Below are 14,106 nucleotides of genomic sequence, written 5' to 3' on the forward strand. Positions count from 1 at the left end.
CTTTGACACTGTTGGCAAATGTCGAAGCATGCAGTACTGGATTTGGTCACGACCGGGTGAAATATCATGAGTGTCAGACAGTGCTGATTCCAGCTCCCACATGGAGAAAAGGGAGTTGTCAGATTCAGAATTGTTGGATCTGAAGTCCGACTTGCCCCCCGCTACAGTCGAATGATAGCAGCGAAGTGCCTGATCCTGGCTGGCACTGGCAGTAGTCTTTGCAAAATGCTCTGCCATCATCTGAGCAATGTCTCTGGATACTGTTTGGAGACGCCCCTGCTTCAGTGCTGCTGCTATTGGTAAACAACTGTGATTACTGGAAATCCTCCTGATGGCTTCCCATACTTTTGCAGACCAAGTGGGAGGGTTGACAGAGTCCAGGAATGCTCTCCTCAATTATGTGTCAAGCCTTGGCTCTTGCAATTCAAAAGGCTATGAAGTTGTCTGTAGTTGACAAAGGAGACTGTTAATGAGCCGCAACCCTCTCTGGGATTGCTGAGCGGCACTCACGGGTCCACCAAGGTAAAGGTTGCCTCCTAACATGACCTGAGGATTTTGGGATGGATATATGCATCACTCATGTAATGTGATCCACCCATTCCTGGACACTGTCGAAGTGCTCAAACACAGCCAGATGGCTGAACAGCATCCAGTTAGCCCTGCTGAACACCCATTTTGGTGGCTTCTGTTCAGGTAATGCTCCATCCAGTAGGTGGATCCACAGTGGGAAGAGGTCACTGGAATGAAAGTTATCAGTTGTTTCCTTCTAAGCATAACCTGCAAGGGCACGAGAGCAGAAAGAGAGGTTGATGGCCGAGGACGATCCAGTAGCAGCCAAGAAATGAGGAGGACTGCCTCTACTGACGATGCACAGCTCATGACACATCATGAGGTTCTCCAATACTTGACCCCTGGAGCCCCATAATGTATTACAGGCATTGAAATCACCCAGCAGTAGGAGAAATGGGCAGGGAGTTGTTCAATCCTGTAGAGGTACGCACAGGGAGTAGATAGTGATCTTCTGAGCCACATGACCTGCAACAGCTTCTGCTTGTGGGTCAGTAACGAAGGAGAGAGAGCAGAGGAGTGGTGCATGTTATTGACAAACATAGCAACCCCTCCCTCGGCTCTGTCCACAGTCTTTCAGTAGAGGAATAGCCCTGTTGAACAGGTGTGTAAGTGGCTTTAAATGTAAACACAACACAGTGGGGGTGCCTATGTCAGAAGTTTCAGCTCCTTCACATGTCCTGAACCCTTTAATGTTCCATAATATGGAAGCCATCTGTCGCAGGGGTTGCACTTTTATCCTTTCTTTCTGCTGGGGAATGCGAGATGATTGCCCCAGTCCAACACAGTCTCTACAGAAGATTCATGAGAGACGGCAGAGTGGACAGTGTCAACACCATCGGACTGTTTACTGTCCGTCTCCATCAGTGGCAGATGCTTTGCCTTTGATTTTGTGCCCTTGGTAGGCTTCGGAGGCACAACTGCAGCTGTGGTAGTGGCAGTGCTGGACAGTGGACCAGACAATTTTTGGATGGGCAGGGCACTCTGCAACGTTGACAATCACAGCCTTTTCTGAAGTTCTGCAGAGAGGTACAGGTGTTGAAATAAGTGCAGCAGCACAAGTGCATTGACAAACACAGGTACCAGTGCTGACACTAGCAACTTTCATTTGTGTAGCATCATCAGCCTTCTGTACCAAATGTTTAAGAACTGAAGCAAAGGAGGTACCAAACACTGGGGGCAGCTTGGCTTTATACATCTTTCTGGCCTCACCACACAGCATGCACTTTGTAGTCTTAAGCTCTAGCATCTCCCGTTCTTCAAGATATACAATGCAGTCCCGACTCCAGACTAGGCGAGCCCAAGAGCAATTCACACACTCCATAGGAGATGAACAAGTGACTCCATCGTGGGCAGTCTTACCACATTTGCCACAACTGACTTCTCCGTGACACCAGAGAGTAGCGTGCCCAAAGTGCTGGCATTAGAAACAGTGCAATGGGTTGGGGGTTGGAGACACAAGGCCACACGCTTAGGGAAAGGAAACTTTCTTGCTTTAACATGCTCAGGAAGTTTCATGCTACTGAACATCAGGATGAAGCAGTAGGATTTTACAAGATCCCCATCCACCTTCTTCATGTTGTTTTGCCCACTGTGGAGCCCACTCATCTTTCAAGTCCGATATCCCTGCATGTCATAACAGTTTTGCTACAATTCAAGATGGTGTGTGGCTCAGTTTCGATGGCATATTCCTTGAGGCATTGGGCTTTCTAGAGGTTCTAAACTTGTTGGGAATTAAAAGTTTCTATCGACAGTGTACCATTGCATTATCACTTGAGAGATTTTATATTTCCAGCAATCCCCTCTCTAAACCCTTTCTACATTAAAGGACAAATTTTGTCAAAGCTGCCCTCTTTTGTCTGAACTATTACAAAAACATTCTGACTAGCAGCATGTGTTCTTTTACTGTCACCATCAGTACACTGAAAAGACCCCATGTCAGGAGTACTGGCTACAAGAGCCATCTTGTTTGATTGGGTGTTGGTACCTACCAGTGGCCCACCCTATCTGCTGGGCATAGGAGGTGAGAATTTTGAGGGCCCCATCTCGGTCCCACGAGCAGCTGAGGTAATAATAGTCCACCTAGACAGAACCCCGCATGCCTAGGTAAGCCTTATACAATTCAGGTGCAGCAGGTTCCCCACAGGTTGCCCGCTAATGACTGCTGCATCGCAACAGTCGTGCGTCTTCCTGGTGCACAGCGCACCTTAAGATTGAGGTGTGTATTATACAGGTTTTAACCATCCTCACAATCCGGGTGGTCAAGCCAAGATACCCATTCTCAGTGACACACAATGTTCCACTGCCATAACAAGGTGGTCACTGAAGCTTGCCCAGAGCTTACTGTAACAGAGGACTGGCAGCACTTACCACACCTCAGGTCAGGAGCCCCAGCATCACCAAGCGCATGTCCAGCAAATGAATGCAAGTCCCTGAGGGTAGATCAACTTTGTGTGTTCAACATGGAGGTGGCAGAGGACTATGGAATCACTGCAAGATGGTCAAAGACACACTTATAGCCTGTATTTTACTGCTTGTGACTGTGACACTCCATTCTCTGTTACATGCCATTATGAGCTAGTGATACAGGGCTGTCCACGTATCAGATTCTCGTGCCTTTTTTCCCCAGAGCATTCCTCCTGACAGTCTCCCTGGCAAGTCAATTCTCTGCAGCTGGCAAAGAAAGTACTGTTGAGGGACCTCCAGATCCAACCCGAAACAACCCTGCCTTGACGCCTTAACAGAGAACCTGTTCAATTGGCCATGAGTCATTCACCAACATCAGAAGCAAAGAATTTGGAGGACCATGCTAAGCACAGTGAGGCAGGAGGAGGGAGCATTCCACCAGTATGTGAGCTACTACTGTCCAAGAGGCTCCACAGCCACAATTTGGGTGTGGTTCATTACACAATATAAAACTATGGAGTTGTGGAGGGGACATGAGATGGTGGATTCCTTCAGGGAGGAAAAGAGGAGTGCCATGCAGCATTAGTCACTGCTTTGGTGTGGAATTTATTAGTGGTGGCAGTAGGCAGCCAGATATTATCATATCTCCAAGTGGGGAGAAGTCTTATTTGCATCTGAAAATCCACAGGAGTCATCACAGCAAATGTAGAGCAAGTAATAACTTCTCTAGCCAAACACTCTAAGACTTTAGACCCGTCAGCGTAAATGATGATAGCATCCTGATACTCCAGAATAACTGAGATGAACAGTTGCTGAACAGCTATAGTGGGAACAAACTTTAGGCCCTTGAAACAGATTGATCCTAATTCTTATTCTGAGTACAATTGGGCAGGGGGGGTGGGGGTGGGGGGGGGGGGCAGTTTAGGTGTAGGTCCCCGGAGAGGGTCATGATGGATAATCCCACATGTCAGAGGTCTATGCCCCTTGAATGCAAAAAGAATTTGGATGATAGGAATTTGTCAGATGGTGACTGCAGAAGTGAGGAAGAGTTGGTACTGTGGGAACTGAAGGGATAAGATCCCCACTTCAGCAAGGAGACCACAAATGGAACTAGTCCTGAAGGCACCAATGGCCTGTATTGTTCCATGGTGATGAACTCAGTCAAATAATTTCAAAGCTGAAGGAGCCAATGAGCCATATCCCTGAACAGCCATAGTCGAATTGGAATTGGATCACAGCATTGTAAATATAGAGGAGTGTAGCGCGATCTACATCCAAAGAGGTGTGGGAAATGAAGCAGGAAGGATTAACCTTTCTCATGCAGCAATAATTTATTATTGGAATTTAGCAAAACCCTGTCAGATTGCTTTTCCCCACCTAACTAGATGGTCACCTGTGGATCGTTCTTCCCGGAAACTGCAGTGGAAAGGGACAAATGATCCCATGATTCAGGGACCCTGCATAAGAAAGTTACACAATCACTGAAAAGTGGTCATTGTGGCAAAGATTGTCATGTAACAACTATTGTAGTGGAGGCACAAGATTCAGGAAGGGATTTTGAAGTCAATAGCCAAAAAGGTATCATGAGTGGAAATGAAGTTTATAGGAGTAACACCAGTGAAGGGATAGAGATCAAATTTGGAAAGAAGCTGGTTGATCAGGAGGCCCCGATTAGATAAACTGATACTCCCTCACATGGTGTGATTATCACTACATCCCAAAAGTAGGAGGAAAGGTATTCAGAGTTGTTGGACTAAGATAGTCATACCAAGTAAGTAAATACCCTGCTGGAGGTAAACAAATATCACAAGTGGCGATCACTGGGGGCATTTGCACTCACACCGCTACTGCTTCCAACCTGGCATTAGGATGATTCCACTCACTAACAATATCCCTGCAAACCAATGTATAGATGCTATCTTGGAGCAAGTATGGTTCCAATAGAATGCACAGTAACCCCAAAGAGTTGAAGAATGAGCATCACGGTAGTGTCTTTCTTTGAAAGCAACACAGATCGCAGAACAAAAAATCAGTTGTTGTAGTTTTGGTACATTGAGGGTTATGTGTGGAGGGGCCAGGAGGACAGATCACGTGCAAGGATCACTGTCACTGGCAGGTGTGGAACATCAATGAACATCAGACCACAGTCGGACAGTAAGGGTGGGGGAATCAACAGAATAGTCTTCTTCCAAAATTTCTTATCTTTGCCTTTCACAACTTCTGGCAGTCATGATTCTTACAATCCCATGAACTGTCAGTGTAGGAATGGAAGAAGAACCCACAATCCTTTCAGTCACTGACTGGTCCCAGGTCCCTGATCTATGAATTTCCAGGGTGAATGAAATTCTAACCTGCTAATGACCTGGCCACAGTAGGCACCAAGTTCGGTATAATTGAGAATTGATTCAAAGAATCTTATTTTTGCCAGACATCAAAATATGAGACACAATCTGTGACCTTCAGTTTCTGGATTTTGTGTTCCATGGGCAGGTTAGCAAACTTTGGGGCTCAAGGAGGGTGGTCATTCACGCAATTGAAACAGACAGGTAGTAGTGCACATGGTGAATTTTTGTTAAGTGACTGGTCACAGTCTCCACAAATCAGATCATTTCTACCAAATAGATGTATGCCCGAACCCTGGGATTTAAAACACCATCGGCTTCAAATCACAACTCTAACACATAATTTTGATGTTTCCTGGAAGAAAATTCCCCTTAAAAATCAAGGCTGAATACGCTGGTGTCTACTTTGTTGTCTGGCAAACTTCGATATATGCCATGTAGGAAGAGGATCCCTTGACTCTCCAAGTGTTCACATAGTTCTTCATAGGTCAAAGTGAAAAAATTAATCCCTACACTGTTCTGACATTCTTGTGGCATGTGGTGGTAACAGGTACATAACCAAGTTGTTTACAAGACAGAAGGGAGGGGGAGGGGGGGGGGGGGCAACGCACTCCAACAGTTTAAAAAATATGTTTGAATTCTGATTGAATTCCCTAAATATTTAACCAGCCATGTCGTGTTGTTGATGATACGCCCCCTCAACTTGTGAAACAGAAAAACACAGAATTGAAAATTTAATACTGCCAGACTGAGCAAAAGTAAAAGATGAGACTTTCAAACAAGTATTGAAGTATTCCCTGTTGATTGTTGAATTATATAACTACGTTTATTGTGGATGAGTCTGTGAAACCTGGAATTTTTGTGTGGGAAAATGACCTCTCAACAACATGGGACATTTCCCTGCAATGCAACAATGCCTTCCTTAAAAATCAACCTTGGTTCTTACACAACATAAAATGTCTGAAAGATTTCTATGCATCTCAGTCAGAGCACATTAATACCAACTGCTCTTGCTTTCCCAGTAGAAGATATGTTTTGAGAAAATTTCGCATGATAAATAGTCTTTATTTATATACTTAGGACAGAATAAGAAATATGGTATCTGATCGATCTTATTTGCCCCACTGCCTGCAGCAGTCTGGACACCATCCAGAATCTATCCATCCAAGATCTTTTGACACAGGAATCTTCCAGTTATCACCAGAAAATTATGTGGGTAACGTGCTGAAATTTTATTGTGGTCTATAATTTAACAATACTGGGTGCAACCAACTGCCAAATAATTTGGCTACTGACAGGTAAGTAAAGAACAATTGTTCCAAGGCTGGTTTAACAGCGTGGCCAGATTGGACTGTATCACAAATAAGCCCACTGGCTTCGAACACAGAGACTGGTTTGCAAGTTTTCTCAGCATACATCTATGGTCAACAACCTACCGTATTTCCTCGAATCTAAGTCGCAGTTTTTTTCCGGTTTTCGTAATCCAAAAAACCGCCTGCGGCTTAGAATCGAGTGCAAAGCAAGCGGAAGTTATGAAAAATGTTGGTACGTGCTGCCACAACTAACTTCTGCCGTCGAATATATGTAGCGCTACGCAGGCATGCTTTGTAGGCACAAAGATAAATACTGGCGCCAAAACCTCTGCGTCAGTAAATAAATTTTTTTTAAAAAAGTGGAAGACGAGCTTTTTTTCTCCGCCGTGAGTTTCGACCACTGCATTTTCATACATTCATTATCCAACGAAGTAAATACAAATTCCGTATTGTTCATCTTCGAATGTAGCACAATTTCAGTGTACTACGAAAATCTGACCGGCAAGACTGTTTTGGATGTTTGTCAATATGGCCAACTCTACGTTCTGAATTTTTTCAAATCTGTGAGAAGAGATGTTTGCTAATAGGAACCTGATGAAATTTGAATCACATACAGTATTCTCTTCACCATAAGAATAATACGAATATAAACATTTTGCCATGTATTCTTTCGTGTTTGCTGCTATCTCATTTAAATCCTGTCTGCCTAATAAACTACAAAACTAGAGTGAGACAACAGCAAACGCGGAAGAATATACGTATCGTGTCATGTTTATATTCGTATTATTCTTATGCCTAATAGTGATACAGTCAGAAATGAAGCACGGCAAGTGACTAGATTTTTAAATCTAAGATGACTCTAATTTCTGTGCAGAATTTGATGTAATAAAGAAGCGGCCGCAAAGATTTTCAAACAGAGAAAAATTTTCGCCTAACTCTCGTTCAGAACATGTTCTATCATACGCAGTCTATTATTTGATTCTTGTTGATCATTATCAAAGAAAGCAGCAGTGTAAGTAACAACAAATAGCAGTCTCTTGCCATTGTTTCGCTAATGAGACGATTCCTCTCTTTTTTTTTATTTTAATTGTACGCGGCGGTAGCGCGCACAAAAGCAAGCCACGCCGCGAGCCGCGACAGGCCGTAAACACGCACTATCAGAATGCGACAAACAATGCATGACACAGTGCAGTAATGCCTTTTCAGCTTAAGAGTGACGCAAACACCTATAACAAAAAAAACGGCATTTATCAGATCAAAGCAAAATAAGCAATCGATTCAAACCAGACGAAGCACGTGAAAAAGGAAGGGTACCCGTATAAATACGGACGGAGCGCCTGACGCATAGCAATGGCTACGTGGTAAAGCTTAACTGCTAAGCTTACGACTTGAACCAAACTACTCTACTGTAGCTGTATCGTCATTCATTCGACCTAAATTGTGTCTCATATTACAATGGACCAACTTTGTTTCGATTTGGAGGTGCGGCCTAAAGCTTTTCTCTCCCCTTGAATTTCGAGTCTCAAATTTCAGGTGCGGCTTAGATTCGGGAAATTTTTTTTTTCCTTTATTTCGAGTCTCATTTTTCAGGTGCGGCTTCGATTCGAGTGCGGCTTACATTCGAGTAAATACGGTAATGTCATCAGGAACTACAGTTAGTATAGTGAGACATGAAAGGCTTCATGAACTGGATCCACAACAGAACCTGGGTTGCATAAAGTATGCCTACTTGCTCCTCTCAATACTTATTGATTAGCCACAAACATGTTCACTGCATTTGAATTTTATTTACTTTTCGCCAGGTTCCATGGTATTATATGTGCCATAACTATTCAGACATCGAACAAGTCCTTACATACCTCACAAAATGTTGTTAAACCGAAAGAACACAAAAACAGTCAGTGGACTAAATTCCAAGGCAGTTTCTCACATGTGTGAAGGAACCAGAAAATCTGTGACTGCTCTTATTTTTTCTGGATCAGCATGCGCACCAACATCACCATTCCCAGGGCAACAAAGACTTCTTCAGATTTAGGTGGAGGCTTACAATCTGAACAAACTTCAGCAGGGTTGTTATTTGGCTTACACCAAATGTCTTCAAAGAACAACATCACCCAGATAAAAAGACACGTTGTCTACTTAAAGCATTGAAGCAGGGTGTGTATCATATGCTCAACAGTGGCCAATGCATTACATAGTCCAAACGGCATAACTCATGAAGGCTATCGTGTGTTTTAGGGGTAGCCTTTTCCCGGTCTGCCTTGTTGACCTAGATTTTCCAGTAGCCTGTAAAAATGTCTATAGTCGAGTAATACTTAGCTTCTATCGAGCAGTCCATGGTTCAAAAAATGGCTCTGAGCACTATGGGACTTAACTTCTGAGGTCATCAGTCCCCTAGAACTTAGAACTACTTAAACCTAACTAACCTAAGGGCATCACACACATCCATGCCCGAGGCAGGATTCGAACCTGCGACCGTTGCGGTCGCGTGGTTCCAGACTGAAGCGCCTAGAACCGCTCGGCCACACTGGCCGGCGCAGTCCGTGGTATCATCAATGTGTGGCTATGGACAGGAATCTTTAATTTATAATTTTGTTCAGTCACCTATAGTTGACACAGATAAACCACATAGTGCCACTCTCCTTCACAAGGATCTCTGAGAGGACGAAGGACACTTTGAAGGTTCAACGATATCTTGCAGCATCTTATCCACTCCCTTCTGAATTACGTGTTGCTCAGTGGATGACATCCTATATGAGTGCTAGCTAACTGGTGGATGATTCCAGTGTTGATACACTATTTTACTAAGGATCACTTGGTCTGTCTTTTCTTCACACTTCATTTCACAGCATATGAAAATTGGCAGAAAAAGGCTAATGCTCGCTGACAGTGTTTCTCAAGTCAGGCAGCTCCTACAGGCAAATCAGTAGTAGCTTCCTTCCCTGCACTGTCACTGGTTTGGCTGCTCCTATTCACATACCTTTAGGGACAAGTTGTGACTGCTCATGACAATTACTGATCCATAGTTCTACTTAAACACCTGAAATGCCTGTGATCATCACAGGTATGTAGATTTATTTCGTCAGTCTGAGAAGCTTTTTACAACAGACAAAAGCTTTACAGTTTGAGCACTTAGACTGGTAGCAGGAACTGGTCTCGTCAATGACAGTGGGGTAACAGGTCTTCAGTGGCAAACACTCACCCCCCCCCCCCCCCCCCCAAATGCTTTTTGGAATACCTTCGTTGGCCTGGAGCCCTGATCTTCCACAATTTATAACTGCTTGCAAATGCCTGAAAGAAGTCTCCTCTGAAAATAGCATTATGAGTACATTCTGATAAACTTTTCTCTGCTACAGACATGCTCTCCGAGGATGGCTTTAGTTATAGCTGCACTGCTTGCCAAATGCTGGTCCCTGTGCTGAGATGTAGCGATGGCATCTTCACTTGATAAAGAACTTAATTCATTTTAGCTATCTATCATACTTGCTGTGCTGGGGCAAATTAAGTAAAATACTGCATGCAATTTTAAAGAGCTTGCAGAGGTAGAAACACACTGCATAAACTTTGCATATGGTTGATTTTAGCTCATACATTTCAGTGAATGCAATGTAGATGATACCTAAACTTAATTTAAAATCGAAACCAGAATGATATTTCATTCCCAAGTTATTGGGTTCCACACCCATTCATATCCTTGTGCATTGCGGAACATGTGCTCATGGCAATAGTCACATCTCATACATGATTAAAGATATTGAAACAAGGTTTTTTGCAAATGATAGCATGTAATCGTGTATAATCAATACTTGAAACTTTTTTATTCACTGATATGTGGAAGTAACCTGTCCAGTGGCGCAAGTAAACACATCCACAACACCTGTGGGGCAGCATAGAAGGACATATATACGTATCTATATCAGCAAAAGGGTTAAACGAACTAACTCTAAGGGCTGTGCTATAAACAGTTATTCTTGTAATACATGCTCTTTGTTAGCTGCATTGATTTCCCATTTGCAACCATCAGCACAATCACTTTCATATCACAGAAAAATCTTCAGCAGGCCACAACAAACATTCAACATGACAGAAAAGAAGCCCCCAAGTTGACAAGTGCATGAACAGGTTTTAGATTTATGATAATGTTAACGAGATTTCCTGACCCCTTGGTGACTTTCTTCCATGGAAGATTTTCATCTGTGGTGGTCTCATCTCCATAGATGGTCACTTTTTCCTCAATTTGGTGGGTAAGCGAGTGGCTGGTACCTCTGTATGGCAATGGGGGAAGGCTACAGGATATTTGGGAGAGAACTTGTCCAGGGTACACTGATGAGCTTCATCCCACACATTGACTATGATGTGTGTGAGAAAGTAATGATGCTGCCAACACTGTGAGCGATCTGGCAGTGCTGTGTTGTTCTTCTTCTGTAGATCGGTGTTCATCCTTTCCAGATCTTCAGTCCATATTTCAGCTCCATACAGTCATAACAGGATTTTTGAGTGTGCGATCAGTGAACTTGTGCTTTTGTTGTCTGCTACAAAAATGGAACAGCAGAACTGAAAGCAACGTTATGCAATAAAGTTTTGAGCTAAATTTGAGGAATCCAAGAGTGTGACCTCTGAAAAGTTGAAACAGGCTTGTGGGGAACATTCCTTGTCAAAAGCACAAGTTTTTCACTGGCACAAATCATTTTTGGAAGGACTGAGAACACGTTGAAGAACTTCAGTCAGAAAAACCTTCAATTCAAAAACTGATGTATATATAAACTAATATGATGTGACTTACCAAACGAAAGTGCTGGCAGGTTGATAAACACACAAACAAACACAAACATACACACAAAATTCAAGCTTTCGCAACCAATGGTTGCTTCATCAGGAAAGAGGGAAAGAGAGGGAAAGACGAAAGGACATGGGTTTTAAGGGAGAGGGTAAGGAGTCATTCCAATCCCGGGAGCGGAAAGACTTACCTTAGGGGAAAAAAAGGACAGGTATACACTCGCGCGCACACACACACACATATCCATCCGCACATACACAGACACAAGCAGACATTTGTAAAGGCAAAGAGAAAGCGCTGGCAGGTTGATAGACACAACAGGTTGATTGACACAACCCGGAAGGTGTACACGATCAAAGGCAGAGCCACGTGTGAAAGCACCCACGTGATTTACCAACTGACCTGCCTACACTGTAAAGCTTTCTATGTGGGAATGACCAGTAACAAACTGTCCATTCGCATGACTGGACACAGGCAGACAGTGTTTGTTGGTAATGAGGATCACCCTGTAGCTAAACATGCAATGGTGCACGGCCAGCACATCTTGGCACAGTGTTACACCGTCCGGGTTATCTGGATACTTCCCACTAACACCAACCTGTCAGAACTCCGGAGATGGGAACTTGCCCTTCAGTATATCATCTCTTCTCGTTATCCGCCAGGCCTCAACCTCTGCTAATTTCAATTTGCCGCCGCTCATACCTCACCTGTCTTTCAACAACATCTTTGCCTCTGTACTTCCGCCTCGACTGACATCTCCGCACATACACATACACATGTGCGGATGGATATGTGTGTGTATGCGAGTGTATAACTGTCCTTTTTTCCCCCCTAAGGTAAGTCTATCCGCTCCCGGGACTGGAATGATTCCTTACCCTCTCCCTTAAAACCCACATCCTTTCGTCTTTCCCTCTCCTTCTCTCCTTCCCTCATTCCTGATAAAGCAACCGTTGGTTGCGGAAGCTTGAATTTTGTGTGTGTGTGTGTGTGTGTGTAAATGGCAGGAAATTTATAATTACTATAATACAAAAGCAGGTGGATATTAACATTCTGAACATAGAGAATCTGAACATAGAGACTCTGAAGGGGCAGACTGACAGAAAACTAATTCCAGAGTTGTAGAAGTGGGGTTATACTGTATATACAGTCCACAATCCACTGCAGAGTGGCTGACAGATTAATTCGTACCAATATTAATAGATTTTCTATCCCATTCTGTTTGTGCATTGAGTGAGAGAAAAATAACTACCTATGTGTGTGTCTCTACACACAACAATCTTTTGTCTTATTCTCCAGATCTTTATGTGTGATATACAATAGCAGATAGAATAGTAACTGTCTTCTTCAAATACAGTTTCTTTAAATTCACTCAAATGAGTTTCATTGAACTAAGTCATCTTTCTCCCAAGAAGACCTCTTTAAGTTCCACAAGCATCTCTATTACACTTTGATTAAGGGTTATATCAACCTGTTACTATCCTACTGGTGCACTACCATGTTGTATGCAATTTCCTTCACAGATGCACTGCTCTTCACAGAAACTTTACAAAAAATCTAAGTCTTGCATTTTCCTTCCCTAATATCCCATTTTGTGTGTTCATCTCATTCATTTAATATCTGTGTATCAACTTAAATACTGCTGTAATGTGGCATGCTCCACATGTTCACCTCCAATCTTGTGATTGGATCCTGTTTCTCTGCATTATCTTACATTTACGTACATTTCATAAAAGCTAGAACATAATACACGCAAATCTCTGATGGGAGGTGGCACCTTCAATTATCACCATAGTGAAGAGGATGCAACAATGCACCCAAAACAAAAGGGTCTGCTGGCACTGCCATTCAGAGGACCACCGACAAGATCTAGATCCAGGGCACTGTAGCTGGTCCCAGTTAGAACTTCTGGATAAACAGCACGTCACTAATCCAGAAGAGGGAGCAATGCAACAATGTGTAGTGTAGCATTGTGGTTTGTGACGCTGGCTGGTGTGCTGCAGACAGAGTTCAAACCCAACCACCAGCAATTACCTTTTATTGAATATTTGTCACTCCCGGAAGGTCCTCAAAATTTTTATGTTTGTAATATTAGTATATTCTGGAATATCCGATATTTGCACAAATAGCAGAGCTCTCCATCTAGAAGTTTAGTTCTATTCTGACCATATGTTGGCATCTGTAACGAACATGTTTTTGGTGCTAAGTTGTGTACTTCATTGACAAACCTGCTATTGGAGTTTGACTTTATTCTTGTTATGGCACAACAACGTTTCAGAAAAGTGTGCAGAACAAGGTAAATATAAAAAAATATTATTCGAAATTTTTTTATCAGGTCTCTTCTTCCTAAAGGTGGCCAGTTAAGAGATTATACTGCAAGGCATATTTCACTCAACACCTTGTGAAACAAATGCCATTAAAATGGTACAATGCACGCTACGAACTATTCTGTAAAATGTTAATAAAGCTTGTTTTATTTAAAAAGCTTTAAGAGTTTTCACATAAAAATTTGGAGGCATTACTCTTCAGCACACCCTCGTATCTAATTAATACCTGCTTTCAGCTGCCTGCAATGATATTTTTATTCTCTCATCTACTGTACATGTATCTTGTAAATGTAACCCTGGCAGTGACACATTTTCTACCAATCACCAAATACCAGCTTTACCCAGGTTTGTAAGGGAGAACATACACCTGCTGGCAG

At 42.9% G+C, this 14,106-nt stretch overlaps 1 protein-coding gene across 2 annotated transcripts in view; it reads right to left on the minus strand.

Annotated features, from left to right (window-relative positions):
* Positions 1–14,106, minus strand: part of LOC124554895 (terminal uridylyltransferase 4-like) — a 182,551-nt gene that overhangs the window by 88,181 nt on the left and 80,264 nt on the right. The gene's annotated exons all lie outside the window — the stretch shown is intronic.

Source organism: Schistocerca americana, chromosome X (assembly GCF_021461395.2).
Source record: "Schistocerca americana isolate TAMUIC-IGC-003095 chromosome X, iqSchAmer2.1, whole genome shotgun sequence".
In the NCBI taxonomy this organism is placed as follows: domain Eukaryota; kingdom Metazoa; phylum Arthropoda; class Insecta; order Orthoptera; family Acrididae; genus Schistocerca; species Schistocerca americana.